At 40.0% G+C, this 13,434-nt stretch overlaps 1 protein-coding gene across 5 annotated transcripts in view; it reads right to left on the reverse strand.

Moving 5' to 3' along the window:
• The window catches only part of LOC306833326 (protein FAM110A), a 52,431-nt gene that overhangs the window by 7,228 nt on the left and 31,769 nt on the right, over nucleotides 1–13,434 (reverse strand). For 2 of the 5 annotated variants that reach the window (XM_079358504.1, XM_079358506.1), the window contains one exon: nucleotides 7,984–8,025. The exons of the other annotated variants lie outside the window; for them this stretch is intronic. The gene's annotated coding sequence lies outside the window, so the exon portion shown is untranslated. The remainder of the gene's footprint in view (nucleotides 1–7,983; nucleotides 8,026–13,434) is intronic. 5 annotated transcript variants of the gene reach the window in all.

The following is a 13,434-nucleotide window of genomic DNA, read 5'->3' on the forward strand; positions in this document are numbered from 1 at the left end:
TTAATCTACTGTCAAACTGTCAACCTGGCAACTTCCCGTTAAACAAACAGGAGAAAAAATGTGTTAATTCGGACTGTATTCACTTTCTCAGTATTCAGCGTCAGACAGCTACAAAGCGTCTCTGCAGTGGGACTGTGTGTGTGCAAAGAGCAGCGTTACACCTCTACCGAATTGATCAAGGCACACCACCGAGTCTGTATTTGTCTGTGTTAGAAATAACCCTCTAAGGAAACAAAAACATCTTCAGTCGGTCTTGTTTTTCTAACTTTCCATCTTTTGCTTTCCATTCATGTTCTGTTCAGCTGATTTCACCAAAAGAGACAAGCACACCACAGACCCCGACCACAGTGACAGACCGAGGAATTATATTTTTATCCCGCAATGGAAACTTGCTTGGTTCAATTATCATAGAAATATGCTAACCGCTGTTAGCATGACTGTTTTTACATTCAGCTTTCCAACCGCCATATTAGTGGATAATGATGTTTCATGATGTCGGCTGCGTGTGTGAGAAGGAGATAGTGTTTCACAGTGCATGAGAAATACAGGACATATATGAGACATAAGAAGGAAAGATAAAAGTGTTCAGCTGTATTCTAACAAGAAATGTTAAAGAGGATGTGGGGGAAGCTCCAGCTGGAGGAAGCGATGACTAACTTTGACCACAGCTGACTTTGGTCACTTTTCAACCAGCCTGCTTTAAGAGTAATTACAGGGAGAGTCAATGACGTGGTGTGATTTGCTTTTCCAATAGTTTGAGCACCAAGTTTCTGAGCAGTTCAATACACAACAAAGACCATCAGTCAAGGAACCAAGCTGTGGCAGAACTTTAAAGAAAAATAAAGGCTGTGTCTTGGTTCAATGCCGAGAAATAATTAGTGTCATCTCGAAAACGGGAAGATGAATCACTCAGAGTCCACACATTGTGCAAAAAGAACATGTTAGTTCATGTTTGTGTGCTCAGTGATGCTGGTTTACTGTTTTACACTGGTGTCTGTCCCAGTGGACACTGACCTCCAAAAAACATTGACATTAATCCTGGAAAGTAAAATGAGTTCATGAAAAATAGAATAAAAAACAAATTTACATAATTATGAAGGGATTTCAATGAATCCCTGTTCAAGTTCAGCTTAATAAAGAAGAACTTTTCCCCAAGCTGAAGGAGATTCTGAATCTTTCTCAGAGGAAATGTACCGCCAATTATTAGAAATTTAAAAAAAAAAAAAAAGTCCTGAATTTTCCAGAATTCTCTGTAATTTGATTACTGAAAAGTATCAATACGGAAAAGTCACTATAAAGCCGAGCAGAGAGAGTATTTTATGGGGATGTTGAAAGGTAGTTGGTCAGCAGTGATTTCTTTGGTTTGTTGCCCGCATTGAAGGGACAAGCAGGAAGCAGTGACGCATTTCACAACAGGAAATGTGTGAGAAAAACAAACAAATGCACACGGCTGGAGTGTTTGCCTCTGACTGTGTGTGAGTGTGACTGACCAGCAGGTTGTCCCTGCTTCACAGTGACCTCAGCCCAACTATTTCTGGGAGGTTGGGCTTGCTGACTTGCCTCTTAGTCATACTGCTCCAAACAATGTAGTGCCTGCTGCTGTAGAGGAATCACACAATGAGGGGAGCTGTAACACCGATTGTCAAAACTAACCACAGCTAAACAAAATTCTTTTTTGGACTTGGAAATCACAGACAAAACAATCTGAAATGAAAGTTCACCAAGTTTCTCCAGAGCTTATTGTGTCCAAATAGATGAAAAGTTATTCAAAAGGACTTGGAGGGTCAGACTTCAGTGTGAAATTCTCAACAACAACAAAAAAAATCGGGCAATTTATTGTCATACTGACAATTTTATAGGTTAAAAATAGTTTAATAAAACTAAAGCTTTAATGTAAGCTGAGTAAAAATGGAGGATGCCTCCCATTGGTTTTGACCTTCAATGTTGAGGTCTTGATGACTGCTGCTTTCTTGTTTTCAGTACATGAACCAACAATATTTTGACTACAGGGTGGATATGATCTCTCAATGCTGATTCAAAGGTTGCCAACCATAATGTATTATTTATTATTATGGTTATTTACAGGTCACTACGCTCTAAAGTATATCCTGCTCTATTGTGGATTTTACTCTACATACTCTACACTGAAAAAGACTTAACATTAGAAATTGATACCATATAGTTATCTGGAGTTTTAATCACTTATAATATATTTCAAGTGAGAATAAATACATTTCCGAATTTGATTTTGTTGAATCAATGACTTGTACATCTGATAGAGTTGGCCCATGATGAAGGGAAACATTGCAGGTTTTAAACACTTTTACATTTGCTTCAATAAAAAGGTGAAAGTAAAAAAGATTTCATATAAATGGCGGCATGATAACAGTCAAAGTGTCCAATAGTGTCAGGTAAAACTGGGATTTTGGAAACAACTGAACTGGATGGAAATCTGGACTGATTGTCAAAGAATATATAAGCAGAAGTACAGAAGGACATTCTGTTGATATTTCCATATTACGCGTGTTATTGTGTCTAGTAGATGGAAACTGCTTTAAAAACTCATTTTCAAGCAGTTTCTTCGTATCACCTGGTCCAATGGTCTAATCTAATGAGAAATAGGCCAAAACCCTCAGTATAAACCAATCATGTGGTGACCTACAACACCATCACCAGCCCATCACCCCACAGGGAAACCCCAGCTTTAGGTTTTAATCAATAAAAAGCTTAAAAGAAGAGTTCAAGAGGTTATCAGCCACTCCCCTCCAGGGCTGATTTAAGGAGCCCAAAAGACAGTTAATGAAGACAGAGAGAAGAGCACCGAAGCGCCAGACCTCACAGGATTCAACCCTTCATGCTCTGGATCACCACACAGAGCTGGCCAAGCTGCTCATTTCATACCGAGTCTGCACACAGGCAGGAAGTGGAACAGCTTGCTCTCATGCGGCCCTTGAGCTGAACGGGCTCAAAACTGAAGGTATCACAGAACAGAGGTCGATGTCAGGTGACGCTTCCTAACACCACCTCTCATGGCTATGCCAAACATCACCTCTTTATGGAATCATCCAGTTTCTGTAATTCATTGTTTTCCAAAACCTTCAGTCCATCACAGGCCAGATCATCGATGATGTTTAAAAAAATTCACCAGTTATATATTTACCTCACTGGATTTGGTCTCCTTAATGCTGTGAAACAGGATTTCTTATTCTAAGTGCTTAAATCACAAACAACCCCAGTTTATTTCTATTTACCACCATTTATTGTAGATGTGTTCACCCTAAAAGGGACAGGGCTGGCGTTGTTTGGGCAGCACCCGGATGGGTTGTTCTCTTCAATTGGCACCGAAATAAATCATAGCGATTCATTGATTTATTAAATACACATGTAGGCTTCCTCACGCCTTGAAAAAAATCCAGTTTCAACTTTGCTTTTTTGTGCCACAGGGTACTGTACCCAAAAAAATCTGACACACCAGTCTCTCTTCAATTTAAATACTACAAATATCGTGAGCTGCAAATATAAACTTGTCATTTAAAGATTTCAACCAGGAAATGACATGCCAAAGCCGGACAGGAGTTAACTGCCTGCTGAGTATTGTTTCAGCATGAATCCAATAGAGCGAGAGGAAAGTGCATCGCTGTCATTACTAACAGTATCCAACTAGCTGTCATACACTGTTATGAGTGGATGGGTATACTGGTGTGTGCAAATAGGTCATTTTGTATAGACAGAAAGTCAAACATTTTACTTGGGTTTTTCAAAGTCCTTCGCTAGTTGAAGTTTTTTTTTTCTTATGTCAGAAAATGTGGTTTATTGACTTCAATCAAGAGGAAAATATATTCAAACATCGAACCAAAAAAATCCCCAGAAAAAATGCCTTCCCCTGCTTTAAATCATCCAAATCCAAATCATCCAATCCCAGCAGCCTTTACAATCTATGCTAAGATATATACTGTATAGTCTACACTTTACTTGATTGAGTAGTGATGTTATTTTTTTTATTTGCTCGGATGGTTATAATTCTTAAATGTTTATGCTTACCTTTGTTCAGATATGTTGCCTTTGCACTGAGCTGTGTGCTTGTTTTCCTGTGAGTACACAATGAGGAAGTACAAAATCTAACCTCTAACAATGCAGCAATCAAACAAAGCTGATCAAAAAAACTGTTCTGAACCAGCTCTCAGCCTGATGGGGAACTTGACTGCCATGCATGACTGACGTGTTGGACTGCAGGGTTATATAACTCTTATATCCACTACAGTCTAGACAAGTGCACAAAAATATGCACTGAACCATAAGCAGTTATTATAGCATCTCGCTCCATCTTTGTAAGCCCTCCCCCACTCTCTTCATCTGCTGGTCCCCCCCTTAACCCCCTTAACCCACTCCACCTCTGCTCGCCACTGTCTGCGTCTGTGGCCCCAGGAAACACACACACACACACACACACACACACACACACACACACACACACACACACACACACACACACACACACACACACACATCCATGCACAATTACACCCAGCGGTGGGATGAGGAGGGGAACAATGAAATCCTGTCTCATTTGAACCATGCATGCATCCATGAATGTAGACATCTTAATATCTGTGTGTGTGTGTGTGTGTGTGTGTGTGTGTGTGTGTGTGTGTGTGTGTGTGTGTGTGTGTGTGTGTGTGTGTGTGTGTGTGTGTGTGTGTGTGTGTGTGTGTGTGTGTGTGTGTGTGTGTGTGTGTGTGTGTGTGTGTGACAGTTTTGAGCTGGTGGCAATGCCTTCCCTCAGGAAAACTAAACGCAGCAGCAAAGACAAGGATATTAAAACGTTTGTAATTAGCCCATATTCCCTTAACAGGAGAAAATGAAAAAATAAATAGAGACATAATCCAACTCGAAAAAAAGATTTCACATTTCACTTATTTGTCTGTATCGGCATCAATAAAGCTTAGACTCACAAAATATAACGTGAGTCTTTAACTGCATCCTGGAACGTATCGATAACATTTAAGGAATACTGTTTTATAGCAATCAACTTATATTTATTTTGTGCCAAATCGTAACACAGAAGTAATCTCATGACACTTAAGAGCAGGTCTATATCCAGTCCTCTTTTTTTTTATAGTTTGGAGGGGTGAAGCGTTGAAGTAAACTCTCCTTTGAACAGACTCAAGCAGAACCAGACTTATTGGTTAACAGACAGACAAACATCTGCCGCGATGGGATTGGCTGAGAAAAGGGGATCTAACGCTACTAATACTCCCTCAAATATATTGAAGGTCTTTTAAAAGTCTTAGGGTGGCACAGTAAAACTCAATGTTAACATTATTGCAATAAATACATCCCAAAAGTGTCAAATATTTGCAACCATTAACAAGAAGCAAATATGTGTCCTTCAGCACGTTTACATTTTACCTGTTGCAAGGAGACAAAATAAAGTGACAACAAGAAACATGGAAAGCTAAGACAGCTAAATTAAATGAAGAAAACCGTATTCAATGTAACTATGCTATCTACAAACAACGTTAGAAAATTAGACCTCAAAGGTAAACACAGAGGGACACGTGGAGTCGATAAAAACATTCCAGAGTTTGGAGGAGTGGAGGAAATCAGTCACATACTGTTTGTTGTCCTCTTTCAGTTTCACACCCACACATACGTTTACTGAGGGACTTTACAGAGGTGTACCACAACCGTCACTCCAACAACCACCTGCCTAACCCTGACTACTGTACTTTAATGATGACTTACTTTTTATTTAAACTCTTTTATGCTTATATTTTTGTACACAACGTGATTGTGCAGAATGTGATGTATTAACCTCACAGATTAATCGATTGACCCAAAAATCTGCTTTAGACAAGCTGCTCAACACCACTGTGATTTTTTATCAAAGTAGGCACAAGGAGACCCTCACACAGAGACACACCCTCCCTTGCTTGCTCTCACAAATACACTCGCATGCTGGACTCTTTCTCCAACCCCCTTTCCTATCAATGATTACCTCTCCACTAATGGGAAGAGGTGCTGCAGGTCTAAAGAGCAGTTACAGTAGGAAAAACTAAGTTTCTGTTTGTTTTAGCCAACGGTCATTATGCTGTGTGATTTTCAAAATGTTGTCCCTCCCATTCACATACAAAGGCACAAGAGACTGAGATGTAAAACCTTTTCAGACATTTCAACTATGACAACAATTGCTGTAATCCAAACTTACTCAACCTCTATCCTTTCCAAAGTAATATTTAAAATCAGTTAATCTGCCTTTTTGGAGCAGGGTAATATCTGACTTGGTTGGTGATGTCCGTTCATGTGCTACAAATCTGCTGAATAAAACAGGAGCTAACAACAGCAGGTGAAAAACATATGAAAGAGCTCAAAGGGCAGAACCATCAAGTCTTTGACCGATGGCCAAAAATGAACTGACCATAACATAATGTGGTATTTTAGTTTGGGCGAGGCTGTATAGGGTTGGTGTAACTAGAAGAACAGTGTAGCTGTGGCTGGCAGATAAAGAGACGGCATCCACCTCAAGAAGCCATCTATTTTAATTTTGATGTCAGATTCTATTCGACCTTTTCTGAAACATTTATTTACTTATGTTGTCAAGCTAATTGCAACACAAATGGCTAAGAATGCGAGGCAGCTTTATAAAACAAGTGTTTCACGACTTTCATGGCAACTATCACATAACAGAAACACGTCTCACTGATGCAACCAAACAACGACACAAGTGAAGTAAGAAGAACTAAGTAGTTTCAACATATGGTTTAGTGTGAAATTAACACCGAACTTCAAATGACTCATAGCTATTGCAACAGGTCACAGGACTTTAAAGAGCGGCTTTAAGGGCTTGAGTTTTTGGTGTAGAGGAAGGTGTGAGGCTGGGGATGGAGAAGTCCTAGCATGAATGCTATTTCAAATGCCATTACAGAACTCTGATGAGACTTACTTTTAATGTCCACAGGAAGTACTACTTTACAATATTTTGATTTGTAATTCGGGTGCTCTTATTTTGCTTCATCATACAGGCAGGTAATTATTCACCCTCCTTTGGAATGGTTGAGTCAACTTTGCAAAGTTTCAGTCTTTTTTCCTCTTTGGAAAGTTTGAATTGTACTGCCCCCACTAGAGCCTCATATTAAAGCTCAGCTGAAAGGCTGGAAGCAGATCAGCGTAACTCATCAGTTGACCTACGTCGGTTATATTCCTATATGGCCCAAAGGGTACCTAGGAACATACCATTACATTAGGCTGAACCTGAGGAAGCCACAGGTGTAACGAGTTGTTTGCTCAAAATAAAAAACAAAAAAAGTTATTTTCGGTGAGCCACAGATCATTGATTTATCCGTTATATTCCTCTTAGTTCTGTCTCAGTCTTAAAGTGACCTCCTTTTTTATGCTTTGAGGTATTACAACATCCACTGTATTATGTTGTCAAGTCAAAAATATCAAAGACCCTATGAAATGTAACCCACTTTCATGCACGTCACTGTTATATGAAATCTATGTTGTCAGCATGGCACACAGCTTCTCACCCTTTTACAGCTGAGAGGACTCAGGGAATACAAATAGTCCCAGAGCAGAGCTGCCAAATGTTATAATCAAGATCTGTATTTTTAGATTTTAGCATTCTATCCCGAGGACAAGGAAGCTCAGACAGAGACACAGAAAGAGACAATGGCTGCCCATTTGAAAACATAGTATTTCAGTTGCGCTGTATTGTTTATAAACTGTGACATTAAAGCTCAACCCCCCCATAACATCCTATCTTTAATGTATTACTAGAAAACACTTGAGCACATTCAGAGCAGCATGCAATATTGACAGAATACTTAAGCTAACATCACCCTGTACTGTAATCGTTTTCTGTTGATACCTGCCAGAGCAACAAGCCCTCCCCCCTTTTTAAAGCACACATACACAGCCCCATGTCCACACACTGCAGGCGCTGAGATCTGTTCAAACAGCACCATGGGAAAGTTTACTTACATGATGTTTACAAGCCAGGCAGGAAGAACTTCAACAGGGTCTCTGGGAAACAGGAACAGAAGAAATCTGAAAACTTTAAAGCAGCAGAATTGTGACATGCACTGGAAAGAAGCAGTTTTAGGATCTCAAGCTCAACAACCAGTGTGCCGGTGTGAGAGTGGTGTAGTGTGAGTGTGCTGCCTGTGTGGGAGCTAAATGAACAGTTACACGAGAGTCCTCCCACCGTTCAGGAAGACTCCACCCCCTCTGTCTAAGAGCAGGAAGAAAGAGCTTTTTCTTGCACTAACATGACCTTCCTGACACCTCCTCATTACTCCGAACTGTTATCTCCACTACCTGTGACACATGTAATGCATGAAATGGAAAAAAATAATTTATTTTTAAACTTACTGATGCAGTAGAGATACCACAGCTCAAGTATACTTTGTGAACAGTCATAGTTTGTTTTTGTAAATATATAGTACTTTTTAAAATTACAAACTCTGATGCAGAAGGATAAAGAATGTATTATTTGACTCTTTCCTGGAAGTAAAACATCAGTATCATGAATAGCACTTCACTTACATGCTTAGTTAAAATAGTCCACAGAAATCAGTTGTAAACTATTCTAATATCTAGTATTGGGGGTCCTGTAGTGTTATAACATTTGTGCCCCTTACTTCAGAAATCACATTCTCTGTCCTTACTAATCAAACAAGTATCTTTTAACTTGTGGTACTTTAAGTTCTTTAACTACGAGTATCTGCATAAAACATACCAAATGTACCTTTCATGCACGCTTAAATGCATTACTCGTCTGAATCAGAATCTTTTTTTTTTTTTCTTATACTAAGGGGGGGAATATGACTCAAATCAGATTCCAACACTGTAGGTGGAGGTAATGCACCCGAAAGCAGAGTGCCACCTGCCATATAATGGAAAGAAGAAGACGACATTACTCACTTGATGTTGGCGTCCGTGGAAGAGGAAAACAAAATAGCAAAGCAGCCGGTTGAGATCAAGACATCTTTAAAGGTTCGGAGACATTCACATCACTTCAAATTCGTTGGGCGAAAAGACAAGAATGTGTCGGTGCTGTGAACTCGACAACTGCAAATTCAATGTGCTAACACGGAGCTTGTAGCTAAAGACCCCAGGACCCCGACTGAAGCTCAACATATAAGAGCATGATGAATATACCGACTGAGCAGCAGGCCTGCAACAACAGGTATCGATAAAAGCAGAGACAAACAGGCTTTTATTGTTTTAAAGAGCGTAAATGGAACGGTTTTCACATTTGCACACTTTAAAACATTTCTACATTTTCTCCTGATCTCATTGTTCATTATCCCAACACTGCTTCATGTTTCTAGATGTTATTTTTGATAGATGTTGTTTTTTTGTTCCACAAAGCCACATCATGTTCAGGTGTTGCATTATGAACATGTGCAAGCCCACCTGATTGATGATTTGCTAACCTGAATGATTTATAGCTAGTGTTGAACATGTGGCGGGAACGGTCCAAGACTATATTACAGTAAAAACTTTACCTTGGCATAAATCCTGCCTATTAGTCCCATAAAACCTGATACAAGTGTTTTGATAATCGACTGTAACCTTTCATTGGAAGTGATGTTTTACTCAAACTAGACTTCCTGGATCGATCTTTAGTCCCATCTAACATCCAAAAGTTTCTGTTAAACGTCATCAGGGCTTCTTGTTTTAAGGCCTGATATGTTCACAAACTGTCTCCTGCTACAACATTTAACTGGGACGAATGAATCTTAATCTTACTGCAGCTTTCCAAAACTGAAAATCATTAGACAAAACCCCTTCACTTATTGAACAACAGGGGGAAACACACATCTACTTCATGTGCTATATGTTGTAACATCGCTCAAATGAGATTAAATTCTCCGGGTTGGAGAAGCTCAGGATTGAGCCAAATGATTCTGGTAAGCTCATATCATTTATTTCAGGTAATAATTTAAGGCTTTGATAAGGCTAACCCTGACTTCTGTACAGATCATAAACTCTGTTGTAAGTGAGAAAATCAGTGCAGCTGAGTGCGATAACTGACTGCTGGGTAATAAACAAAAAAAGGGAAAATGATTATAAAGGAGGGGTGGTTGAGGATATCCTGTCATTAGAACCTGCAAAACAGTTGTTAAAGGGAAGCTTTAGCGAGTTTGTGAACACTTACACACACTTGACAAAATACACATACAATATATACGTGAGTCTAGATTCCCCGGGGTAGTTGGCGAAGCTGCCATCGTTCCTCACAGTCCAAACATGCACCGTGATGCTTATTTAAAGGAGTCAGCAGGGCGGGGTGCATCAGGCCAACCCCCCTGTGGTACACACGCACACAGCAGAGCACACTCACACCCACTGTTTAAAGTCCAACACGCACACGCACGTACGTACACACTGGTCAGTTTTTCTCCAGACCCATCGGCAGCAGAGAGAAGAGTCAGATGTCATACTGAAGTGAAAAACAACGGGCAGCTCTGGAGTTAAAAACACTCGGTGGGAGTCAAAGTGATAGCACAATAAATATTTCCCCTTTCATTAATTCGAAAACACCATTACGACACTCTCGTCCAATCCTTCTCCTATTATCTTCCTAATTACAGATCAGTTTTCTCTCACTTCTCTTCTGTCCCACTAGAAGAAAGGCTCTTTTTCTCACAACGTCACAGCTCCTCCTCATCGAAGCGAAGGTCCGCTCACCTTCTGCAACCCAGTCTGACATAGAGAGAAAGTGTTCAGAGCTAGCCTTTAGTTGGTCCATGCTTTTAAGTTGTACAGTAAGCGTGACTGGTATGCCAGTGGTTAGCATGTGAGCGATTAGAAAAGCAGACAAGTCCACAGATAAAGCCTATTTGTACCTGCACTGCTGATGTGTTTTAATAAGTCAAGTCGAGACCTTAATTTATCTTCATTGTTTTGGCACTATCAGTGTTTATTTAGGTCACTTTTTTCAGCTACACATCTGCTGTAACATGTTAATAAGTATTTTTCCAAATAAGCAGTAAGTGTGTTTCTCTTCTTTTCTCAAGCCCTTTACTGAAACAGCTTTATATACAAGTCCGTCCCTTCGATTTAATCACCATGTAAACACGGCTCTGACAACAGTACAGCCGGCGGGACTCATCCTTCTCGCTCATTGTCGAAAGTCATGACTCAGAGACATTTACATCGGACAGACTGATTTCTCTTGTATTTATGTGTAAAATGTTGCTGCCTATAAGCAAAGGAAAAGCTGGTGATATTAATGCAGAGAGTGTTTGATTTCTGTCTACACACACACACACACACACACACACACACACACACACACACACACACACACACACACACACACACACACACACACACACACACACACACACACACACACACACACACACACACACACACACACACACACACACACACACACACACACACACACACACACACACACACACACACACACACACACACACACACACTTCCAAGTACACTGGAAAGATAGCAGGAAGGACAACTGTTTGACATCACCAAAGCCAAACTCATCATCCAAACTGAGCAGCACAGTGTTTTACCAGGTTCTCAGTCTCTCTCGCCTTTGTCTTATTCCTCTTCAACTTTATTTACCCTCCTCTGTCAATCCTACTTACATCTTCTGTAAGCTACACCATCTCTGTGCCAGAGGGAAATATTTTCCCAACATAATACTCTGTGAACATCCCACCTGGCCTTCTGGCAGGGCGAATGCACACACACACAGACACACATGCACACGCACACACCTCTGCACAGAGACATTGTGGAGGCAGGTGGATTAAGAGCATTAGAGTGAGTGTGTGGAGCCTTCTCATTTTGCCAAACACCATGATCCATGATACACAAGTGTGCATACATGCTTACTTCCACCAACAATGACGAGCCTCTAACGACACCACACCAGGAGTTTACTGCAAACACATTGTAAACTACTGTACTGCACATTCATTATATTTCTTTTTATAAAGTAAACGTCTTTGTGAAGTGATGACTAAACCAGCCAGAGGAAGGAAAGGGACTGCTGCTCCAGCCTTTTTTCCTCTCATACCAAAATAATAAGCCTGATCGCATAGTTTTACACATTCCACAAATACATGTTGAACACTCACATTACACTGTGGCATGCCCAAGCACGCCAAATCTCCGTCACCCTGCATCCTCTGAGGCCGAAGATACTACATTTCACCAATTCAGTCTCAAAGGAAAATCAGAGCATGATGTCAACAAACTGAAATTTGATATAAAACATGCTGGTTTAACACGTTCTTAAATGTTCCAATTGGCTATTCATGTCTTGAATTTTCCATTTAAGAAGGATTATTTCACCTCTGATAAAAGATGGCCTTTGTGATTTATATTTCTGGAGGGATTCTCACGATATACAATATGTTGACATTTGCATGCTCTCAGCTGCATACTGACAAAGCAAATATTGTGGACTTGTTTAAACATAAAGAGTTCCTAAGGGCAACATGTGACTTGTTTTAAACCTCCTGACCCTAGTGTTTAAACACACCACTGCAGATAAACAAACAACACACTGCCCAGCAGCAGAGAAACTCTGTAGTCAATACAAATAAGGTTTGTTCAAGTTTTCAGGAGCGCAGGGACAAACCGGTCCCTCTGCATCCTCAAATCACACTTTTAATCCATTTACATCACAATGTAACCTTTTTAACAGAGGTTATGTTACAGGAAAACAATACAGGAACAGACTCTCTTTAAAACAATCATAGACAAAGTAGTATAGCAAAAATAACAATGCATGTGTGAATCAAAATGGACGAATTTACTTTCTGTGGAGTTTTTCATGCTGGCCTTCATGAAACTTTACAGTGTGAAGTCGGGGTGAGCTGATGTGAAAACATTTCTTCATGGCGTTATCACACATCACACCACATCTAACCCTTTACGTTAAGCAAACCGGCACGTTTTTCACTCTACCTGAACTTTCTCCTGTTGAGCAAGTTTTCTGTGTGAAGTTGGGCTGAGCTGATGTGAGAACCCAGCAGGCAATATTCAGGAACATTCACAGTGAAAGTGTGGGAGTGGGAAAAAGACGTTTTTATTATGGCAGGGAACGACCATAGTCTGTATGTTCTGCACAAATATAAAACAGGGTTTTTCTATGACTGCACGGATGATAAACTTGTTGATGTGTGTTCAGAGGTAATTGGAAATCAGAGAGTCAGTTTGAACTCAGAGGAACAAAAACATTTAAAAAACAAGGACAGAGTCAAATAAAAAGCAGCTTTGTGAAGGGTAAAGTTGTGTGATGGGTTTGATAAACAGTTATTCACTTTGTGCATTTAAAGCAAATGTTTAAAAAATAAATGTGGAATGAATAAATAAGTATGAAGGACAGCAGCCTAATTATACTGTATAATCAAGCTTGAACTGTAGCTCAACTTAGCCGTG

Source organism: Symphodus melops (assembly GCF_947650265.1).
Source record: "Symphodus melops genome assembly, chromosome: 13".
Lineage (NCBI taxonomy): Eukaryota > Metazoa > Chordata > Actinopteri > Labriformes > Labridae > Symphodus > Symphodus melops.